Source organism: Lepisma saccharinum, chromosome 7 (assembly GCF_977018435.1).
Source record: "Lepisma saccharinum chromosome 7, izLepSacc3.1, whole genome shotgun sequence".
In the NCBI taxonomy this organism is placed as follows: Eukaryota; Metazoa; Arthropoda; class Insecta; order Zygentoma; family Lepismatidae; genus Lepisma; species Lepisma saccharinum.
This window is the reverse complement of record NC_139235.1, coordinates 15084101-15108744: the sequence shown is the minus strand read 5'-3', so window position 1 is coordinate 15108744 and position 24644 is coordinate 15084101. Positions and strand designations below refer to the sequence as shown.

At 38.6% G+C, this 24644-nt stretch overlaps 1 protein-coding gene across 3 annotated transcripts in view; it reads right to left on the bottom strand.

The window, feature by feature from the left end:
• LOC145990145 (lactadherin-like) overlaps positions 1–24644 on the bottom strand; it is a 299516-nt gene that overhangs the window by 229749 nt on the left and 45123 nt on the right. The window contains exon 1 of one of the 3 annotated variants that reach the window (XM_083125811.1): positions 15113–15228. The exons of the other annotated variants lie outside the window; for them this stretch is intronic. The gene's annotated coding sequence lies outside the window, so the exon portion shown is untranslated. Of the gene's footprint in view, positions 1–15112; positions 15229–24644 lie in introns of those variants that run through there. 3 annotated transcript variants of the gene reach the window in all.

Below are 24644 nucleotides of genomic sequence, written 5' to 3'. Positions count from 1 at the left end.
ATACCAATAGTTGACATGAAGGGACGGTGAACGGATCGATACGATCGTAGTAACGTTCCGCACATCCGATGACACATGGCTGTAGCAATATGAAACGTACACGTGCCAAAGCATTGCCGTAGATGGCAAACGCTACCCGTGAAACAATCCATCTCCTCACTATCTTGATTTTTCCAATATCTAGCAGCGTCTGTAGCGCCCGCAGCGGTCAAGGTGCAAGATATATATTACCGGAACAATGCTCCGAATAAGGAATCGTGTCGACAGGCCAGTTGGCCTTCACAATTACACAGCTCGAATTTCTGTTCACTGATTCGTAATGAGGTGATGAACCTTCAAATGTAGAGTTCGATTCGAACTCTTCCACTAAAATAAGCACGTGTAAGAGAAGAAAGGCAGCATTGGTCACACACAAGTAACTCTGAAAACACCGTTATACTATGAATTTACCAGTGTACGGAAAGTAAGTTAAAGTTACTTATTTAAAAAGTAACTCAGTTACAATTGTAACTGAAGAGTAACAATAAGTTACATTTACAGTTGCAATCTGCTGGAGATTTTTTTGCAAACAAATTACACACAATCAATGATTATTACTTATAATGAAATACATATATCGAATGATATAAGTCTACGATTTTGGGGAGGGGAAGAACTGTTTCGGTACTCTTCCAGTTCGTTTGTTACTGTTATGCTATTGCGTTTACCGTAAGAACTACTCCAAATACTGTGGTATGTTCATAGCTGATCGTGCATCCTTGAAATCACCCGCACACACAATGGCGGTGATTAGGGAGGGCGAGAGGGGCAGTTTCCCCCGCACCCCCAACTTTTTGCCAGTTTTTACCCCTACACTATAGCATCTTAATACCCCCGTCTAGTTCCCTGCACTTTTTGACACTCTGTGTAGTGCAGGTGTATTCCAGTGTCAGTGTAGTGCAAGGAAATGACGTTCAACCAACTAGACTGAAAGCGGTGTTCAAGTTCAGAAGATTCAGGAAATGCCTGTCTGCTGCTTTAAACTCACCACGTGACCGTACACCACACATACATCGACCCAGAACGTAGTGCAAACGGTGCAGACACCAAATACACTACTTGACATCAAATCAACGAAGTAGACGAGTCGGTGTTGCACCGTGTAACCAACTATAGACGGTTCAGTGCAAAGAGAGTCAAAAAGTGAAGCCAACTAGACGGGACTAATGCTAAGCCTTGCCTACCAAGAGAAAGTAAACTGTCTCCCCCACCTCCTTCCTCCCGTTTTGGCACCCAGTCGCCGCTAATACGCACACACATTCCTTTCGTTAAAAAAATGTCATTAGTTTTATTGTCTGCTACAAAAAGTACCGGTATGGCGTACCGCCAGAAGAAAAACACTGCATATATATATATATATATATATATATATGTGTGTGTGTGTGTGTGTGTGTGTGGGGGGGGGGTGTATAGCCTATATTATTACAAGGAAATGATGGACCAAGAAGTCAGCTTTATTTGAATGACTTTAGTTCGGAATATCCTTGTATGCAAGTCACGGTACTTTCCATGTGGTGGTGGCATCAATTCCACTTGCACTTCTTTCCTTCTCTTCCATTCCAAGCTTAGACTGATCCATCCCCTCAACACTCAAATGTCTGCAGCCACAAACTGAAATTTTCACGCTATTAGAAATGGTGAATCGCAATATAGGGTGGATGTTCTAAATTTAAAATTCAACGAAGCCTAGCTTCTTTGCCTTAGGCGATTCCACAAACATCCTATCACCTTAACATCCACAGAGGGCACAAGAAATTTTTAGGGGCTGAGAACCTCATTCTGTTTGGATTTCATTTTCCTGAATAAAGTAGGAACATTCACCCATGCGTACTCTATTATCCTATTCAAAATTTGTTTTGTTTTTTTGCTAAAAAGTATCAGAGGATCTTATGTCGTTCTTGTCTCGATATTTAAACAGTGATCTCAGTCCCAGCAGTCCAAAAAACTGTTTTCAGTTACTCGGAACTATGATATATTTCTATCTATTCAAGATAACAAGCTCTCTTGTGAGTATTTCATGAAATGGTTTATTTCATTTCGCTTTTCTGCCAGTTTTGGTTAAACGCGTTGATGAGGATGAGTGATGATATGATGAAATGAAGGTCGAAATACGAACCTGAAACCCTGACATCGTAGCGCGCTATGCTCGAAGGGAGCGTGGCGATGCAATCAGCTGTTTACTGTGTAATCCTGCATTGCCAAAATGTGCGGCGTTCTTTCGCGAGTTGACAGGGATACGACTATACAATGAGTGTTATTTCTTCAGCAACATGCATAGATCTCGTTACATTCCGCCAAGGTTTGATCTTTTCAAACTTCTCAGACTTTTTTCCGATTCGATTAACTAGTAGTTTCTCAAGAATAATAAGTAGAGGCATGCATATTTCTTTTTTGACGAAAACACGAAATGTGAAATAACACATTGTAATGTTAATTTTTCATGTTTCTGAAAGGTGTTAGATGCATTTTCCTACCCTGTTTTGTCACGAAATGAACTGCAAAATGCGAAATAAGACTCTTAAACACGACATTTAGAGTTCATTTACCGACGGGACACTTTCTGAAATCAGATCCTCCGAGTTATGCAATTCACGGAAAATTGATTAATTCTGCTCTAAATATTTGAGAAGCAAAAATGGAACCCTTTACGCAGGAATAAACTTAAAATTCTGGTAACGACATAAATGTGCAATTAGAAGGATATGTTTATTTAGTGTAATAAGTGCAGTTTTTAAATCAAATTTAGAATTATATTAACAATTTTAAAACCAAAATGTCATTTTATATACTGCTTCTCACCACTATAACAGCGAAATTTTATTTTATTTACCGCTTTTGAACCCGAAATTGACTCAGTTTTTCTACCGAAATTTTGCTTTCTTATTTACCAAAAATATGTGCCTCTAATAATTAGGCTAACAATGCACTGGTAATTGTTGCAATCTTATTATCTGTCAACAGTATAATCAAAATTTTAGGCGTTATCGCTTAACTCTTAAGCCTCCCCTCAATTATCTTACTAGAAAAACGCAGATTAATTGAACCATTTTTTTAACGGTCTTCACTTCGTTGCACACTATAAATTATCCAGAATACATCAATTAAAATGCAGAAATTTCCATCGGTACCTCTTCATCTGGGTACGCGAGGAAAGGTAAAAGTAATGAATTTGGATGTCAAACTCCACGAAGACGCATATGAACACTTTGTATGCAACAGACGCTGCACAGTTTTACCACAAAAAGACTTCTCTAAGCTACCTGGCACTTCCATTTGCATAGAGATAGCCCTGCGTGATGTGGGAACCGAACAAATAAAGGGGTCCATCTTTACAATAGCATCTGTCGTCCACATGATGTAATTGACACGTGATGATACCTTCGGTTGTGTGTTTTTCAAGTAGCTGTCGATCAGAGTTGGTTAGTTCCAGTGAGATCGGTAGAAAACTTCGTTTGGGTGTGTGGGGGGGGGGGGGGGGGCAAGTTTTGGTCGAATTAGATGCGCTCTGATTTTGTAGTCATAGTCTATCTCTCTCTTTCAACTTTTTCCTTTCCTTCACTCCTACCTCCGTGACTAGTGGTTAGCGAAGCGCGCTACGATGCTTGATGTCCTGGGTTATGGCGCCAAAAAAGATTCATGATCTATGCGGCTAATGGCAATGAAATTACTTGCATTTTTCGTCCGTACATGGCAGGAAATGCTTGCTATTTTTTTTTTATTCGTTACAAAAATAACTTGAGGGTAGAAAGCTTACACTTATTGCACCCTTTATTACACGGTTGAGTTATTGCATCACAGTCTCACCACCGAAGGTCCCCGGTTCAAATTCCGGTCTGGGCGTTTCTGAGTGACTTTTGTAAAATTCATCCAAATCATCATTCATCGTTGCGACCAGTGGCGTCTCGTCCCTTGGGGCTTCCGGGGCTTAGCCCCTAAAGAAAAACGGACGTATTCACGAAATTATCAATCACCATAACACATAACTATATCACACAGTCTTTTAAAAGGCGATTTTTACCCACGTAAATTCATCGTCTGTTGCAATGGATACGACAGCGCTCCTAGCGGCATTGATGTCAATTATCGTTTTCCGGGGCACGTCGCAAAGGAAGGCGTGGCCTACACCCACCTACGCTACAGTGAAGGTCACATGCTAGCAGAGAGAGGAGGGGAGAGTGCAATGGATTTGAGTGCTGATTCGGGGCTAATTCCGTTGCGTCGCGTTCGATCTCGCGTGATGTTCTGTAGTGTTTTGGTGGCTTTCATTCGCTATGTTTGAGTGAATTTGGCAAGGTTGATGTTCGAACACAAATTGATGAAGGACATAGGCTGTCAATTACAAGACACAATGAATTTGTCCGGAAAAATAGGCATATATTAAATAGAATTATCGATTGCTTAAAATTCTGTGGTCGACATGAACTTGCTCTACGAGGACATAATGAAAGAGAACAATCTTTAAACAGAGGCATCTTCCCAGATTTATTATCCCTTCATAGCAGAGGGAAAACTAAGAGGGAACTTCGTGTTCTTTATTGTAGTGAAGAGTTGAAAAACATAAACTCTATCAGTAGATTGCATTCATTTTTTATTTAAAATTATTTAGAGGGTACCTTTTCAGAAACAGTAAAAATGACAAACAGTTTTAATAACTCCAGTAGCGTAAAACCTGCTTAAGAAATGCAATGGGACAAGACAGACCAAATGCCTTGGCACTTGCTTACAATAGAGATAGAATACATTTCAAACATAGAGGGCTTCAACGAAAAAGTAATAACAAAATTTGCTGAGCAGAAGAACAGGAGTCAAAGTTCGTAGAAAGGTATGTTTCACAACAATACCTGTTTCTTTTGTAATCATGTGAATTGTCATTATATTTTAAATTCTTTAAAAAAATAAGTCCAGTTTTGTAGTTTAGAAGAAGTAATTACCCGTTTTTTTGTAATTCATGTAATTTGTCATTACATTTTAAATTCTTTCAAAAAAGTCAGTCCAGTTTTGTAGTCTAGAAGAAAAAATACCTATTTTTTTGTAATTCATGTGAATTGTCATTATATTTTAAATTCTTTAAAAAATAAGCCCCGGCCAAATTTGAGGCCACGAGACGCCACTGGTTGCGACCCAGGATTTGTACACAGTCCTCCTGGTTTCGTAGCGCTCACGCTAACCATTCAGCCACGGCTAGTTTTCGAAATTTGAAACGTCGTCTTCTACCGTGGTTAAAATAGATTGACCAATCATGATAACCGAAGCGGCATACACTGGCGTCATGACATAGGACATGTGTAGAAAGGCGCCTGGGCAAAGAAATGGGGACGCAGATGTTCCATTATGTATCGCAACCCTGCGCGTGTCATTTCGTCGAATGTCACTACGTAAGATTGGCATCGACTTCTGCATGATGGAATCTGGTCTGTCAAATGCACGATGCTCTTGAATATTTCACGGCCCGAGCTTGGCGCGGAAGGAAGATAGACGGAGCGTCAATTGTCTTCCACACACACACACACACATACACACACACACGCACGCACACGCACACACTATACGACGCACGGTTTTAGAAGCGATATAGGGCGGAGTTACGGAGAGCGTGTCCTTGGCGACCAGCCAATAGCAGGAGTGCAACGTTGTACAGTTAGGAAACTGCGGCGAGCAAGTTAAGCGCCGTGTTCTGTAATTTTTTTTTGCGCGCAAGAAGTTCTTTATAAAACTCACCACTTAAAGGTTCATCATTGCATGGGACACGACATTATGAACCTGACTGTCCAAGTCCCATGCATTTCCGTCGCCTACAGCCGGAGTTATCGTTCCTTGAAGAAACAAGGGAAACAGCGCGTCTCTACACACACACAATGACCCTTCGTTTTCCTTTAGTGTTCCGTTTTTTTTTGTTTTTTTTTTCTTTATTTGCCACCTTGTTATGAACCCCGCTGAGTTGTGACTTGGTAAAACAATGGTCCTTCATTGCCGTGGGCGTTTACGAACATTGAGAGTCTGAGTCACTTTCAGTTCAGCGTTTTCTTAAGAAAAGCGGTGTAAGAATTGTACTCGTAGCCTACTCCACGAAGAACAGTTGTGAGACGATTCAATATGGCCCTTATTGATTGATTAAATGTTGGTTTATTTTACTTCGCTTTTCTGCTACCTTTGGCTAATCGCCAAGATGAGGATGGATGATGATATGATGAAATTGATGAAGGGACACTTACAAACACCTATTCGAACCCGGGACCCCTGGCGTCGTAGCGCGCTGTGAAGTAAAGCCCTTATGTTCGATAGTTATGCAATAGTGTTTGTTCGGCGACTGTTATTAATAATTTCGCGCCGGCCTCCATGGTGGAGTGGTTAGCATATCGCTCTACAACGCCAGGGATCCCGGGTTCAAATCCCGGCCTGGACATGGATTTTGTGAATGTCCATCCATCAATTTCATCATATCATCACTCATTCCCATATTCGCAATTAGCCAAAAGTGACAGAAAAGTTAAATTAAATAAAGTAAATCAAATCAAAGTAATAATGTCGCTCTCGAAACTTATTACAAGTAATAGAGGCACCAAGGGTAAAATATTACGTTCACAAGACAGAAATCTAGTGTATTCTTGCTTCAAGGAATTGGCGTCGGAAGATGTGCGTGCTGAAACAGTGTTTTCTCAGAGTCGAGAACCTACTGCTAAAGCGTGTGGTGTCTGTGTGCATATTGTGTTGCGTATTATAAAAATCGGTGAACCCCTATTCAAATCTTCTGGAAAACATGCCAGAAAACAGAAACGAGAGTGATGATGATAGTCTTGCAGTTCCTCTATAATAAATACCTTCAAACTTCTTTCAGGTACGAGTTTATCTTATATGCTGCAGTGATATGATATAATCCTGTGTAGAATTCAAAACTATATATTTCATTGTACTCAAATGTCACGTGCATGCATTATATATAAAAAGCTGAATATTGGACACGGCAAAATCTCTGCGTTTCCTTTCCGCTAGCAGTTGGTTTGGCAACAGCGCGACAGCACTGGCTGCGTATTGGCTGAACTCATGTTCCTTGTAAAAGCGTACGCCGTTTTTTTTATAGCGTACCCTCAAAACGGGATAACTTCGTCTTTGAGACTGATAGATGTCAGTAGGAGTCACATGCTGGTGGAACAAAGGGAGTGTGAATCCACACACGTGCAGTTGTGATTTGATTTGTTGTTTTAAGTCCACTTTATGCACAGTAAGGCTAATTGGGACTGGACCTACAGTTTAAAGTGGGATCCGAACCACTTGTGCCTCCACCGGGTATCGAACCCGGGACCCCTTGATTACAAGGCGACGACGCTACCACTGCGCCATCGGGGAGGCTCGCGTGCAGTTGTGGAGCGGACATCAAGGGAGGAGGAAGTGAAGACTAAAATTGTTAAACGCTGTAAGTGCCACAATAATTCAAACACCGTTTTCCACGTTAAACTGTGAAATGTGCCATGCTTTATAATGTGGTAAACGTGAAAAGTGGCTGGTAGCCCTCTAAGTAGTTCAAAGGGCGTGTAAAGAGGTCACTAGTCACTAGTGTGAACGTTCTTACGGGCTGATGTGCGAAACGATGCGATTTCCCAACACTTTCGCTTTTGGCACTTACAACGTTTACCACCTTTAGTCCTCAAGTGTGTTGTGTGCAAGTGCATTGTGCTTTGGCGCTGTTTGCAGCATTTTCTCGTGCACGATGTCAAGGACATATAAGAAGGTAGTCGGTGGTCGGAAATATCAGAACTATACCTCAGATCAGGTGCAGGCGGCTTTACGACTGATCGGAAAGGAACAAACGGTCGCGAAAGCGTGACGATCTTATCTCTCCATGGGGGTAATTTTGAACTGCTAGGAACATAAGCAGATACGACGAAGTTACCCAATTTGCTGGGGTAACTTCGTCACGAAAATTCTGACGTATCACCCCCCATAAAATTTTGGAATTTCTTTGGTATTCCTTCAGTACATTTATAAAGGACAAAGTGTTCCTCGAGTATAATTTTCGTGTTGTCACTCACCACGGGTTTTGCAGTGTAACGCTCCTTTGGTGAATAAGGGTCGTTACATGGGGTATTTTATTTATTTATTTATTATTATTACCTTCAACAGAGGTATATCCTCCAATTACAGAAGGCGTACATAATAATAATGAATAATAATTACGAAATTACAATACAACTTCAATTACGATAGATACATATGCAATCTATTCACAAATTGTATTCATTACAGAAGTATAGATATACAGAACAGTTTATAAGTAAAATAAAGAAAATAATAATAATAATATAATCTTGAGTATAAATACAGTTATTATGTATTAACTATTGCATATTCGTACTTTCAGAATTGACTCTAATGTTTTCTTGTAAGTCAAGAATGGCATTGAAAAATCTATGGAATGATTATTAATCATAATTTCATTGTACGAGTACATGTCAGCTCTTAAATTCTTGTGTTTTTTTCAATTTTAGGGATGAAAATATTTCTACAACGTAAATTATTCTTCCTTATATTAAACTGAAGTTGTCAAAGAAATAAACTATTATCTAATATGCCGTTTACTGTTTTGTACAGGAACAATATTGATCTAACAATTTTCGCCTATTGCTGAATTGACTGTGATGCGATAACTCAACGTCAGAATCTTCAATACATCAAAACCAGGGTTGTTAAAGTTCCAGGAAACCATAAATTCTAATGGGTTCTAATGGGTCCCGCTGCTGGACCGGAATCTTTTTTTCTCTCGCACAATTTAAATTCGGTCCAAGTTGCGTATTTTTACGTTGAAAAATTGTTCCTGAAAAAAGGTTCCTGGACCGTATTTAAATTGATCGGGAAAAAAGGTTCCCGGACCGAATTGAAATACTTTAGAGATAAAAAAGGTTCTTTACGGTCCAGAACCCATTTAGGCTTGCTGATTTTCTCCCCTGGACCGGAATTGAATTTATTTAAAAATTCCTGAACCTTTAACAATCCTGATCAAAAGCTCGAAGTTTGCGACTAGCAATTGAGTGTGTGGATGTGTCCGTTATTGCTGGACACACACACACATTCACGAGGCTTTCTCTTTTTACATTTGAAAATAAACCTGTAAGTTACATTTCATTGTAACTCTTCTGCACAGGGTGGGTCAAAAGTCTGTGGCGGAGTGGTTAGCGTAGCGCGCTACGACGCCAGGGGTCCCGAGTTCAATTTTCGCCCTTGGAATGAGTGTTGTTTAGAAGTGTTCCATCGTCAATTTCATCATATCATCACTCACCCTGGCCTCCCAGATGGCGTAGTAGTGACGTCGTCGCCTTGTAATCAAGGGGTCCTTGGTTTGATTCCCGGTGGAGGCACATACTGGTTTGCATCCCACTTTAAACCGTGTGTCCAGTCCCGATTAGCCTTTCTGTGCATAAGTGGACTTAAAACAAAAATAATAAACACTCATTCTTATCGTCAGGATTAGCCAAAAGTGGCAGAAAAGCGACGCTAAATAACAATTTTAATAAATAGTATTTTTATCCATTAGCTATTAGTAATAGCTACTATAAAAAAAGAGAGCAAATAAGTCACCAACTGTTGATAACCACGTTCAAACCAGAGAGAGACGCAAAGGCCAAACAGACAGCAACCAGACGCCTTACCGGTAGACGACGACAGTTCGCATAACTGCCTCTCTGTCCTTGCCAAGGTCTTCCCAAGCAGTAACGACGCTCTGTGCTCTGACCACACGAAAACCGCAAGGAAACTTGCAGATGGAGACGTGCAAATAAGCAATGCAAGGGATACGAAACGTTAAGCCAACGCGATTAAGCATGATGCTGTTGACACTGGGGACAATTCAATTACTTCCCGACGGGCGTCAATCTCGGCTTTCGTCAGCTTGTACTCGCCGCAAACACTTGGTAACTAAATATCGCAACAGCTGCACTCAATGCCAACCGCTAAAGTACACTCATCATCCGATCTTCTGGGGAATCCCTTGCGACGTAGCATTTGTCTGATTAAGGAACGACGGAGACATATTCGGCCACAAGGAACAGTTTCCTTGTCCAATTCCTATTCTTTATTATTTGGAGATTAAATCAACAAGACTTAGGTGGGCAGGTAATATGGCACGAATGGGAGAGGAAAGAAGGGTTTACAGAATTCTTGTTGGGAAACCTGGTGGTAAGAGACCTGTAGGAAGGCCAACACGAACATGGAGGGATAACGTTGGGATGGACGTAAAGAAAATCGGTAAGGATGGAAAAGATTGGATTGATCTTACCCAGGATATGGCAGATAATAAATTTAATAATAATAAATTTTCTTTATTCAGCGGGCGAGGTTCAGCCAAGGGCTGCTCTGCCACCTAACCCTTGTCAATATGAGAATACATATGAGATGATTATAAACTTATGGAGCAGTAAGCTAAACGTAAAGTAATAATAATAATAATAATAATAATAATAATAATAATAATAATAATAAAAATAAAAATAAAAATGAAGAAAGAAAAAAATACATAGGAATTAGTTGCAAAAGAAAAAGTGTAACTAGAAATAAGAAAGACAATAGTAATAATAATACAATAATACAATTCCTTATAGTGAGTGACTTGATACCTTCAGTATGTGCCCCGACTCTGCCATTGTTCCATTAACAGCAGATGGCAGATGGCAGATGGCAGGCTTGTGTTGCTGCAGCCATAAACGTTCGGGTTTAAGAATGCTAGAGAGTGAGTTAGCTATTGTTTTGAGAAGAAGTGCAGACAGTTAAAGTTTGCAGTGGAAATGATGTGAGCTAGGGATCTAACAAAAATTCATATAGCTTATACATAAAATTACATATTGCTTTTTTCTAAATTAATAATATTCATTACATAATATATTAAAGCCATACATATGATTTATGTTATTTGAAGTTTCATTAACACATAGTAGTAGTTTTCACACATACGAAAAATAAAGAGGTTGATTCAACGATTTGAACAAGATATAAACAAGACGCAGAGTATGGAGTCACCGACCAACCCGTATTAAATTTTAACAATTACACATTGCCTAATTTTCGAATACTTGCTAGAGACATTATTTATATTCAACTTACTCTACATCGCAACACGTACGATAGTTAACAAAGATCAAATGTAGTTTTCTAAATAAATAATTTTGTTTTTTCTAAATATGTATATGAAAGTAAAATTTCTTCTAAGAGGTGGAAAAGTTGTGGATGGAGGCATGTCGAAGCTTCGGGACCAGTGTCCATTCAACCCCCTCGATCCTCGATGTGAACACAACAGCTACTTACAGTGATCTATAATACATATTTTGTCAAGCAGAATAGTTTTCTAGTATTAAGGAAACTTGCATGTTAAAAGATTTTGAATAATGTACTGTACTACTACTATCAATTTGTATGATTACGATTGAATGTCTGCCTGCATTTTAATATTATAAGTTAGTAACTATTTGTATAATATAATGTAAAAACTGATGTAAGAAGGCCTTGCAAGCTGTTTTCAGCATCTAAACTACAATGTAAATAAATACTTGCAACAGAACTTCTACACTATTATTTACAAGTCAGTTGTAAAGTAAGGACTTGTTCATATTTTATATAGAATGAAAGGTTTGCTAACGATTCACATGCCGTGTGAATTACAATTCCGGTGTATTATAGTTGAAAGGAAGAAAAAGTGCAAGACATGAAAACTATCGGGAAAAAATATGGAATATATGAAGGCAGTACGGTATTTTCCTTCGCCAAAAGTAAAAGCTAGGTAGGAAAATACAATTTGGGATATTTCTAAATAGTCTTGTCTTTTTTTTTCAGCGCTTAATGTGTCACGCACTCCTTGGACAGACAATTCAACATTCAAAGCACGCGTGGTCAAATGTTGCTACCTGTCTGACGTCCGACAAAGCTCCTCTCAAAGTCCACAGTCACAACAGCAGAGAGGTTTTTTTGCACCAACTTTTCCAGCCAAACAAGTAAGTTGTCATGTCCGAAAAATGAAGACGAGAGAGTATTCTGTGCATATAAAAGTCCTGGCGGACTCCGTGAGTCAACTAGCTGACTTAGACGGACCGAAACAAATTTCTTCCTTTACGTACATTTGTCAATAAAATGAGAAAGCAGTCATAAAATTGTTGGTAATTTAATACGTGTGTCATATGTTCACAATTAGGGAGCTTTCAGATCGAAGCGACACGTGTGACTATAAAACGAACCTTCAGAAACAAATGCAACATTTCGCACCGAAGCAACGCAACAACCTGTCCGTGTGTTGCCTTGGTCTTTTGGTCGCGCATGCGCAGTTAAGTGTTTTCTTACAGCGTTCCTCGTTACTTCGGTAAGAAACCCTCGTGTAGCTTAGGCCTGAAAGGTGCCTTAAACTTTGTGGTTTTTATTTCTTATCCTAACACCATTAATGATGGAATAATTACTGTTAAATCAATTCAGATGAAGACAACATTTGTACGAATAAAATCAAATATGGCGGATTTTGCGGGTACAGAAAGAGTTGGTTGGTTTGAGTTGGTGTTTTAAGTCCACTTTATGCACAGTAAGGCTAATCGGGACTGGACCTACAGTTTAAAGTGGGATCCGAACCACTTGTGCCTCCACCGGGTATCGAACCCGGGACCCCTCGATTACAAGGCAATGAGGGTACAGAAAGACATTGCGAAAGAGTATACTATAGCTATAGCTTTAAATCAACAAGCTTTTCGACGACATTTGAGGGAAGAGGCTCTTAGATCTGAGGGTTTATTTTTAGAAGAAATTTCATTCTTGTTGCTCACATTTAACATTCCTCTAAATCCTCCATCAAAATGATAATTTTGGGGAAAATAACAAAATTGAGACCCGTGAAGATTTCTCACCTTATAGCTGTTGTTGGTTTTATAGTGATTTGGTGTATTTTACTTCGTTTTTCTGCCACTTTCGGCTAATCGCAAAGATGAGGATGAGTGATGATATGATGAAACTGATGAAGGGACACACGCAAAGAACACCCATGTCCAGGCCGGGATTCGAACCCGGACGAGATTTGCCTCCTCCAAGGCAGATTGCTTGGTTGGTTGAATAGTTTGAGATGAGTGATAGACATGGATGAGAGAACCGTCACAAACACATAGGGACGACACAACACGAAAAACACAGAGGATTATAGGTACTGGCTTTGAGTCCAGAGGCCAGAGTACTACGTGGAAAAGAGGTTTGCATTTTGGTGTGTTCAGAAAGGACCGCCCCTCGGCCGATTGCCTGTGAGATTTCAACATTCTCGAATACATTGTATTATGTTTTCTCAGCAGGTTCTTGGTTCAAGTATTGGACAGGCCTTGCATCCTGTACTTGTAACTGTGCACACAGAAAACTAAATGCATCATATCGATTGATGCACCAGAATGCATCGATTGATGCACTAAAGTGTGTCACGGCCACTTCTGTGTTGTAACTATACCATTGACTCTCAATGGAATCTACAACCCAAAAGTGTTCGTGACTGTACAAAACAGAGGCGTATCTAGGGTTGGTCCGGGATCCCTGAAATTCCCATTTCTGTATCCATTTAGAGTAATAAAGACGTGATGATTTACATATATCTCTGATCCGGAAATGGAACTCCTATTTATTCCAAGTAAAGGAAAGCCAACGAAACAAAGGAAAGCTCTTCTTAAAATAAAACCTTTGCACATACGCGCGCTAAATTGTCAAATATAGCTCTTGTAACCGAAATTATGGCATGGGTGTTATTTGTGATTGTCTTCAGCAATTTCATATAATCATCGTTCATCGTCGCGATTAGCCAAAAGTGGAATAAAAGTGACGCAAAATACCAAAGTACTACAGTACTGTAATAGGGCTTGTCCTATTTGATTTGATTTATTTTACTTCGCTTCTTGTGCCACTTTTGGCTAATTTGCGAAGATGGGGATGAGTGATGATATGATGAAATTGATGAATAGACATCACAAACGTCCATGCCCAAGCCAGGATTCGAACCCGGGACCCCTGGCGTAGGGCTTGTCCTATTGCTCTCTACAGATAAGTAAAAAAGTAAGTTACTTTTAGAAAGGAACTTTCCAAAAGTTGGTTACTGTAATTGAGTTACTTGTCAGAAGTAACAGGGTAACTTTTCTCGATTAATAACTGCAAATCGGTTACTCTGAAAGCTATTAACTTTTATTGTTACATAAGAATGTATGATACGGTTAGTGGCGTGCCCAAGGGGGGTTGGTGGGGCTCACAACCCCCCCCCTTTGACCCAATATTCCAAAAAAAGAACGTCAATGCTAGGAAAAGATGGCAAAATTAGGGCTGACTATACCAAAAAAAGTGTACGTAACCTCTCCATTTTGAAAATCCTGGGCACGCCACTGAACACGGTAGGCTTTTTTTGCAAGCGGCATGCGTAATAAAGTGTGTCCAATGTATAGTCAACGAATTTAGTTGCACTGTGTAATATATACGTTATTTGAGACAATTTAAGCGTTTCGTAAAGTTAATTAGAAATGTTTTAAGTGGGGCTAACTTTGGGTGAGCTTAAATCAGAGATTTGTTTCATAATTTGATGCAATAATATATGCCATACTGAGAATTCGTCCTAAATGGTCAGAAAATGAAGCCTTTTACGTTTAAAACCGTTTCAGGTCATTTCTGAGAGAAATGCATGAACTTTATAGTGGCTGTTTTCGACTATTTTAGGCATAAGAGCCTATTTCAAAGATAACTGCATTTTTAGTGCCTAATACGGGAAAATGATGAACAATATGTCGATGTTTATTAATTGTAGCGCCAATTTTGTATTTCTCGGTGCTACAATTCTTTAGGTGCATAATGATGATTGACGAAATATTTTGTTTTCGTGCGCGGGGTCTTTATTTATATTATATAATAAAATATAATGACATGCAAATTGTTGGTTGTGAAAGTTTTCACTTTCACTAATATGAATTAAAGACTAATTACGCAAAGTAATTTAAATTTTACTTATAAACAATTGAGTATTGTCGAGGTGCAGCTTGGGCAAAAATGCTGTATAAACTAGAGAATTGCGGAAGATACTAAGTGATGCGAGTGTACTCACAGCTGGATTACGAGATGTTCGGCGGCACGTTGCCTCTTCTCTCGTCCATGCTCCACTCAAAGGGTTCCGCCTGTCACCATCGCAACGCGGTTACTGCTCCTTTCCTTCAACATCCCATCTTGCCTCTTCTCTCGGGCTGTTGTGCGCGCATGCGCCCTGAGCGAGCACCATCAGTCACGGCGCTGTGGCAGGTTTCCTTACGCACAAATTCCCTCACGCACCACGAGATTTGCCTCAATTCTTACACAAGAATACCATCAGACAAAAAGGGTTTAATTTATTCTGTGAAAATTCCCCTGAGTAAGAAAAAAATTACAATTTTTCTGAAAAAATTCCCTCGCTTATCTGTAAAAAAATCCAAAAACAAAATCAATCATATAATGAGCAGTGAAAATTCCCATTTTTCCCTTCAACATTTCCATTTCTCAAATAAAATTCCCCTCAGGGTTGAAAGAAATTCCCTCACACAATGCAAAATTTCTTCTTTTCTACAAAAATTAACTCAATCGAAGTAAAAATTCACCAACATATATGTCCAAGACGAAGCACAATTTCACAATTTCCGCAAATGTTTCCTCCACTTTAACAACTTTTAAAGCCAAAACAAATAACGAAATAAATGGTGAACTGAGTTACATTTTAAAAATAAAATGTATTTAAATATTGTTGAACGCTGTTTAATGTTATGTAATCCTTGCAAATTGTACATGACCCCACGAACGAAATGCTTATTATAGCCCAACGCTACAGGCTAAAACAATAATTTTACTCTGGCGTGACATCTAACATTTTCTGAGCATAAGTTTTCCTCTTGTCTACTTTCGGACTCGCCACCTAAGTCCATGGGTTCGAGTCCTGTCCTTGGCTTGGGTATTCTTTGTGAGTGTCCCTGCATCAATTTAATCTAATCATCAATCCTCCTCATCGTCGCAATTAGCCAAAAGTAGCAGAAAATCGATGCTAAATAACAAATACTGAACAACTAATAGACAAATATGCAAATAGTTATGTTGACCTAGCATCGTGAGAACAACTGGAGAGCTATTTGTAAGCAAGTAGCGAGGATGCAATGTTTTTAGAACATCAAAAATTAATTCACCGCGCTACTTTGCTTATAAATAGCTCTCCAGTTGTTCTCAGGATGCTAGGTCAACAAAACTATTTGCATATTCGTCTATTAGTTGTTCAGTAACACATATGAAGGACGTAAGTCCCATAGAGGATAATACTGCCTGCAGATCCAGGCACCAGAGCCTCGTTAGTCTACAAAATGCAGCCCAGGGTGTACTACGTGGAATTTTGGTGCTTTACAAAAGGACACCCTTTCAGTAGTTTCGAAGTAGCTGCAGATATTACCAGTGGTTTCAGATATATCAACAAGACCTTCGCACAGATACTTTGTTGATTAGCACCTATTAAATGACACATTATTTATTTTTACAAGATTGAATACACCTAATCTGACACATAAACAGTTTGTAAGAATAAAATATGTTGTATCGTTGTCTTTGAATTAAATAGCTGGCATAGTGATGTAAGTACAATATATTTTTAGATTATTGAAAGGGGGAACACCACCCCATCCCCCCGCTTCCGACGCTCGTGGTGTTAATTTAGTGCAGAGCAACTCTCACCAGTAACACCCACTTTGTCCCTAAAACAATAACACTAGCCTACCCTTAACTATTATTAATAGTTGCGCAGATCTTTGAAGTTTTCTTTTTGTCACGTTTTTTTCAAAATTTCCCTCTCGGGAGGGATTTTCCCTTCACTGCTTTGAGAAAAGTCTTGCTACGAGCGTCCCTGAGTGAACCCTGTAGGGGGTGCTGTTGTGTCACATGACCCAAGACTCCTCACCTTGCAACCATTTTGCACCCCGGTGCTTTTTTATTACCCTTAGAAAAAGGGCGGACGAAAAACTCAGAAGGTACAAGCTGCATAAAAAAATCCCATCTCGTTGTGCATCTCCGCCATATATAATAAACATTCTTGCGACCGAAAAGGTTGTTCAATAAGATCCACCATATTACATGAGCACAAAAAAGTTTAAATCGCTGTTAATCAAAAAGACCCATCCCTTGGCTGAACATGGTCAGACTCTAGAACTAACCGATTTGCTTCTTTTTGGGCAGGTGGTCATAACAAGGGAGGCTCTTTTCTTGATAAAATTCCAAGATTTATTTATGGGTATCCAATCTGTGTTGTGTTGACCGGATGTGTATTTTATGAGACGAGAGTATAAATGCTTCATGAAAGATATATGGTGTATTTATAATCTGAAGTTGATTTTCTTGCATCGTCTGCGTATAAACACGAAAGTTGAGCAGGGTGAGGTGAGAGTGGGATGGACTGTTATGAATGACGTCAAATTGGAAATCAGGAAAGGAGGGTTGAATGGAGCCCATTATTGCTACTTGCAACATGACAATGGGCTTTCATGTTAGGTTGTACTGTATTGTTATTACTAGGGAGTGGATTTTTAGGTGCTAAAAAAATTTAAATATTTATTTCTTATGTTCTAAAAACAGCGGAAATATGTGGCTAAAAGTAAAAAAAAATATTTTCATTCAAAATGACAGACTGACCCACACTTTTTTATATTCACGCAAATCAAATTTTTACCACAATTTCTTCGTAACACCGTTGGAGGTAGTCAGTGGTTGCGTCGGCAGGGCCGGATTAAGGTGGGTGCTATTGATGCTGCAGCATTAGGCCCATTCCTGAAATATGCCCAGATGAAAACAGACGAGAATTTTCCGGAAGCTGAACAGTTTTCTTTTGCTATATTAAACTGAAAATAAATCTTAGAATGAAATTTGGAGCCCCAATTTCGGACGCCTAGCCACAGCGTTACTTATTATACAGTTACTATTATTATTTGCGCTGTGACGTAACTATAACGTCGTTGTGTTTATTGTTCACCGAAGATTTCAAGCATCAGGCCCAATTTCGTCTTAATCCGGCCCTGTGCGTCGGGATAACAATCTAGGGATGCTGAGGGAATGCGGAATGAAATTTATGTGTGTTGGTGTTTTAAGTTCACATTCTGCACAATAAGGCTAATCGGGATGAAATTTAAGAGGTGCGATGTTCAAAATATAGGAAAAATGAAGCATGCAAGTATGATTTAGCCACTAAATCAAATAGCAATCAACTTTCAGTAGGTTTCTATGAAAATATGCTAATGACTTGATTCATTTTTGCTGAATGCATTGACGATAACATGTGGCCTCCGTTTCAGATTAATATCAATGGCTTTCCTGTAGTATACAATAATAGTGGTCCCTCTTCAATACTTAATATTGTACACTCAATGGTTTAAATAAGTCACAACGTAAATGATACTGCAACACAGGAAATACTTATTTGCTTGCATTAACAAAACACGTTTTGTTAAGATATGTGGCAACTGTAAACAAAAAAATAGTAGCATTTTCTAAAGTTAATAATTTTGAACAAATTATTTGGTTTAGTAAAGAGCGATGGTGATCAATCGTTTGCTTCTCGCATCTTGAACAATTTCGTTGCCACAAACTAGTTGTTGTTATTTCAAATATTTTTCTCTGTAAAAAGGTTAACAGAATTTTCGGTTGATAATAGATATTGAAAAAGGAGTGCTGAGGGGGTGCGGAACAAAATTAAAGGGTGCGCAAACAGCCCTTCGCACCCTCTGACGCCGCCTCTGAAGGTAGTGTTTACCTAACATGGATTCATCGGGTAAGACACGAATCATTTCAGAATTGGGTTGTATATTTTATTCCGTGGAATGTGTAGTGCAACGAATGTTCTACTTCAATCTAAATAATATTGCAAAAGAACCTCCTTCATTTGAACATATTGGGTCTCCTATTAGCGCTTGTCATGGACGCACATGTATAGCTGCATCACAATGACTGCTTCCTGACAAATGTTTGGTGACTTGATTGAGTTGGGTTATTTTGCGTTGTTTTTCTGCCACTTTTGGCTAATCGCTACCTTGAGGATGAGTCATGATATGATGAAACTGATGAAGCGACACTCACAAAGAGAAACATGCCCAGGCCTGGATTCGAACCCGGGACCTCTGACGTAGTATCGTGGTGTGCTAATCACTCCGTCAAGGATGTCGGCACCTCCGTCTCGAATTATAGGCGACAATCCAGTTCGAACATACCCAACACCTAAGGAAGAAAACTTTTTCCCCAACCACAGTTGAAGGGGTAATACTTTTGTAAGTTCACCAAACGCACATAAAGCTGTCGCTTATCGAGGACGTTTCTTTCTGTAGTTTTCTTTTTCTTGCGCCGCGAGGAACGAAGGAGGTCCTCGCCTTGGGCACGGTCAATGTATCTATCAATCACTCATCGCAGCGACCAATCTTTTGGCGGGAGGATAAAGAACTACGCCGCTTCGACGTCTCCGCTGAACCGCGCGCTTTAGGATGGAGCAATAGCTATTTCTTTGGTTAATCGCGACTATGAGGTTGAATGAGAATTGGATGAAATTGATGAAGTGACACTCATAAAGAAACACCATGCCCAGACCGCAATCCAAATTGCGGGAGTCGACCACTTAACGCACTTGATCACAACACCTCAACCTGAATCCGAAGCTGGAACCAATACAGTCATACCAAGAAAGGAAAGACCACGGTCAACTTGCGAATGCAGTCTCCGCAGACGAAAATGTTCCCTTTCGCTTGTGTCCAACTGCCCCCGTGTTGCCCAATCTATAACTTCACTCCTTTGCTTCATTATCAAAACTGTTCAACAGCGGCAAATATTTCGTCTCACATACTTGGCATCGAATAGAGATGACGATGTATTGAAGAACGCATATTTTGGAAAATGCAGGGATAGGATTTCACGGTAAGCAGCTGATTGCATCCCCTATGCTTCGTTCGCTCCCTTAGTGTTGGAAATTCGACGACAGTGACAGAGTTCTTCTCTTCTTGCTGGAGCAGTACCTATCAAAGTTCTTCTCTTTAAGATCCCCTTTATGCTCCGATAGACTGAACGGGACTGGACCTACAGTTTAAAGTGAAATCAACACCACTGTGCAATGTGTCTCCAGAGGGCATCGAACCCGAGACCATACTATTGAGGAGGTCCCCAATACCTATCCAACAACTGATATCAATCATCGAAAGTTATTTTATTTACAAAAAACATGTTTGCTGTTATTTAAAACAAGTAATTGAGTTACGCATTTAGAAAATTATTTCTGGATCAATATTTATTTTTTGCTGTCACGGGCTTCCAGTCTGTTGTCTGCAAATTCCAAAAATGTATAATGTCATACTTTCATTTATATAAATCGGGTTCTTAATGTACTTATCATAAACGGAATTTGATTTTTCACACATGCACTAATCATTTTAAGATGACATTTATGATATGTTGGCAATAAAATATTGTTTTTCTTACTTGCTACTTACAAGTAAAAGAAATAATAATAATAGGTTGATTTTCTTCATTTTATGTAACATTCAATAACCAGTTTCGTCATTATTTCCGAATCCCTCCCTCTGGTGACAATTACTGATTGCGGCAATAAAAAATATTATGTCTATCGATTTTTGAAACCACCACTACAAAAGACAAACGGACTGACACACACACATAAATGTAATGCCCCGAAACATGATGTGGGTGAGGGGAAAAACCATCTAGGCCATACTACCAAGATTGTCGCCATCTTGGAGTCGTCAACTTCATGGAAATTAACGGGGGGGAGGGAACTTGCCGGTGATTACCTACACAAAAATGTAATCCCCGGGGAAATATTTTTTATCTCTGCCAGAGATGTTTATATCCCCCTGAAAGAAAATGAGTTTGAAACAGTGTGGATAAAAGTCTCATTTTTATTTGAAAATCATTTTAGTTGATTTTTTATTTAAATCGGATTTTTAAAAATTAAATCGATTCTTTTAAAAAAACACGCTTAAAATTGCTTGTGTGATGTTCTTCATGGAAAGCCTTTTTATAGTAAATGGCCCTGTAAAATATTTGAATAACTTGATTAAAGCAAATAAAACATATATGTAAACATGCATTTTTCTGTTTCTGATACTGTGCATATGAATGTATTATGGAAATGTTCGTTAAGTGTGTTATTGAAACTATAATAATTTCAGTAACATTCTTCCAGTGAAAATAAAACATTCTGTCTGTACTCTGTAATTGTAACTTAATATATTTTTACAGTCTTCGTAGCTGAATTTTAGAAATTTTTTAAAGATAGTTTGCAAAATATCAGCTGCCATATTTATTTAAAATTTAATAATAATGACATTATTTACTGTTCAGCATGATTAGTATTTTGTATATTTTTCTACACGAAATGTTTGCTATTTTTGCCCATGAAATTTATTGAATTTTAAATCAAGAGAAATGTGTGTTTACAGTGTGTATTACATTTTCTTTCATAAGAGCTTCACACCATAAGTACATAGTATATTTTGTTTTTCTAAGAGGCTAATAAACACCATTAAATGATTACAAGATTAATGTACTTTCACGAAAAGTGATTCTGATATCTACAAAATCCTTATGTACATTATTACATAAATTATTTATTTAAAGTTATTTAAATCGGTGATTTTTTTTTAAAAAAATAACCTGATTTAAATCTTGATTGAAATCGCGATTTAAATCAATCCTGCTTGGTTTGAAAGCATATAATATCCTAACTATGTAAGGAACACAACTGAAAATACCTCATTTATCTAGGTTAGGTTAGGTTGCAAACTTTCAACCACAGTGTTCCTATTATGTCCATAAGTGAGACGGTCTGAAAGGAGGTAGTAAAGTACCCATTCATGTCTATTAGTGGTCATGTCATCAAAGATTACCCTGCAGAAAAGTATGCAGATTTGTGGATTAAAGAAGGACACCATTCTGCAACTGGCCAACCTCACCGAACCAACACAGAGTTCATAGCATTCCAGCAGGCTTTCTTCCACTTAAGTTTACATGACATAATGCTGATACTTACATGTACGTATTACAGTGTTTACAAGAAACTTACGTTGGTCAAGTTTTCGGTGTTACTAGTTCGATAACTCTTTTTGTGTTTTCTTAGAATGTAAATACATTGTTTCTAAATTACGTCTAAATGTTATCATAAGATTTAATGTCCTAGATTAGAACGAACGTTCTAAGGCACTTAGACCCGAGAGGCAATAGTTTAGTTTATTAACTGGTAATGTGCACAAATTTGCATGCCCGAAAAAACGTAACCACCGAAATATCATAAATACGTCACTGAGTGAGCATCCCCCCCCCCCAAAAAAGAAAAGCTTAATTCGCATGGTTGAAAAATGTGTCATGTGACACAATCAACATGGTTTAGAATTTGACGAGAAACACGAAGGTGTGCTCAGCTCTATTATCACTTGAATTGCTCTCATGTGATTGGTTACTTTCTAAACGTTCGCTCAGTTATGATCGTTCGCCTGTTGGTTCAATGGTGCGTTATCTCCATACTAAACTAATTTTCTAGATCATTTCTTTTCCTTCAATTATTTTGCAGAAGAGCTAAAAGTCTGAATTAATCTATCAACTGTCATAAGTGCATGCGTACTGCTTTTCTCTATAATCAAATGGACTATGTTAATTTCTATGGGGTGGAGTTGACGGATCAAATTAACCTATCCTTCAAGAGACCAATCTGACGGTAAATACAGTTTCTGCACAGCACTGTAGATGAAATGTTAATCTCTTCATCATTGGTTTCGGCGTTGCGGTCAACCACATATTGCCCAGTTTCCTCCCAAGAGAGTCTACGCACTATAGCGAATGCAAATACGTCTCAAGGACACAGCAAAAAGTACACAATAACTCCCCCACCCACGTAGCAATATGTGAATGTGCACTTTTCCCCTCTAGCCATATGTGGCAAAGTTTGCAAAGACAGGCTTCCTGTTATGCCATCTTCATTGGCTCCTACAGCAATGAGTGAATCAAATTTTTAATTTTTTCTTTGGGGGTAAACTAGGCAATGTAGAAGCCTCGAGATATTTTCCATTAATAATGTATAATCAGTAATCGCAATAATAAGTTAGAAGAAATAACTCGCATTTTCACAACAGCTACCAATATTCTCGTGTTTCTTCATCACTTTGAAAATCTTTCTCGAAGATAGCTGCTAATACAAGAAAAGCAATTCAAAATTAAAGCGAAATTTCAACTACATGAATACCCAACGACATTTACAATATTGGAGTGAAAGAATATATACAAATTGTTGTTTGAACGGAAGGTAAAGGCGTGGAGTAATGCTTAGAGTTCTCGACTGGGCATCTAGCGGACCCAGGTTCGGGTCTCCTTACGACGTGTTCTTTTTTTTTTTAATTCTCCTTTTATTAAACAAGAGCAATAAATGTAAAACATTATTTGTAATAGCAGTGTAAAGTGCTACATTGTTCTGCATCTGGAATTTACTAAAAATAATTAAGCAAATAAATGAATTGACACATGTTCAAAGGGATATTTTTACGTATAAGATCGTGAATTATGATACTCTAACGATAATTGTGTACGGCTTCAAAGTCATTGACAAATATTAATGAAATAAGTATTTATATTTGTGGTAATTCAGGACATACTAATTTTACCCCTTTACCCACTCCAGTTCAATGCAAGGATACCTCGACAAATATCGAATGAAAAGTTTTCATCGTGTGCAATTCTCCATTAAATGTTTGCGCCGATTCGTATTACCATCGTTTTTTTTGTTACAAACAAATATTCTTTGCACATTACATATAGGAGGAGAGTTGCATCTACATTTCACACTGATCAGCTCCTCATAGCTATTCTCAACAACGAAAGTTTGTAGTGTAGTGGTTACCGTTGTAGATTGTCAACCTGATGGTCGTAGGTTCAAACCCCTTTGGTGGCAGAAAATTTTCGTTAGTTTTAGACATATACCATTGTGTTCCTTGTCCACGCAGTGTGAAACGAAATGATTCTGTTTGGAATTAACGATTGGGGGGAGGAGAAATGTTAAATATCAAAACCTCCATTTCAACGAAGTGGAGAAAATTGGATAATTCTTATAAATATGAAAATTACAGTCATGTTTTTAGTGGTATAATCGCAGGTAGAATCAAAGATCTTACGTTGCAGATTTTATCTCGCTCTGAACTCAGCCAAAAGGCATTCGGCACCGATTTAATACATTTTAAATTCATTTTAAAATATTATTGAATGTTTCATGTCGATATTTTGATCAATGCATCAATTCTTGATGCTGAGACGATATTTTCTACAAATACCTCATCTCTCCTCTCGTCTCCTTTCTCTTATCGCCTTCTCCTTCTTCTCTCCCCCTTCTTCTCCTCTGCTTATATGTCATATCGCCTTCCCTCCTGTTCTCGCCTCTTGTCTCCATCCCATTCTTCTCCACTCCTCTTATCTCCTCTCCTGTCTTAGATTTCCGACCCCACTGCACTCTTCTCCTCTTCTTTTCGTTCTTCGCATGTTCTCTCTATTACTGTACTCTCAACTACCCTCTTCTCGTCTCCTCCTCTCCTCTCAAACCTCCTCTT